This window comes from Melampsora larici-populina (genome assembly GCF_000204055.1).
Source record: "Melampsora larici-populina 98AG31 unplaced genomic scaffold MELLAscaffold_23, whole genome shotgun sequence".
Lineage (NCBI taxonomy): Eukaryota > Fungi > Basidiomycota > Pucciniomycetes > Pucciniales > Melampsoraceae > Melampsora > Melampsora laricis-populina.
In genome coordinates, this window is record NW_006768787.1 from 1210734 (window position 1) to 1210946 (window position 213).

Genomic DNA, 213 nt, shown 5'->3' on the forward strand with positions numbered 1-213 from the left:
TCCAGGCCCTGTTTAGATTTAACCACAAAAATAGCTTCCCTAGTCGGCCTATCCTAACTCTATTAAGGTCATGGCATGCCTTGGCCATCAAAGGTGATCCAAGTTCACAGAATTATATTCAATTCCCAATCGAGGAGATACCTTCTTGTCCATTTCTTGAGTGGAATTCACATGTCACAAGAATCTTAAATGATAATGATTCCATAGATAGCC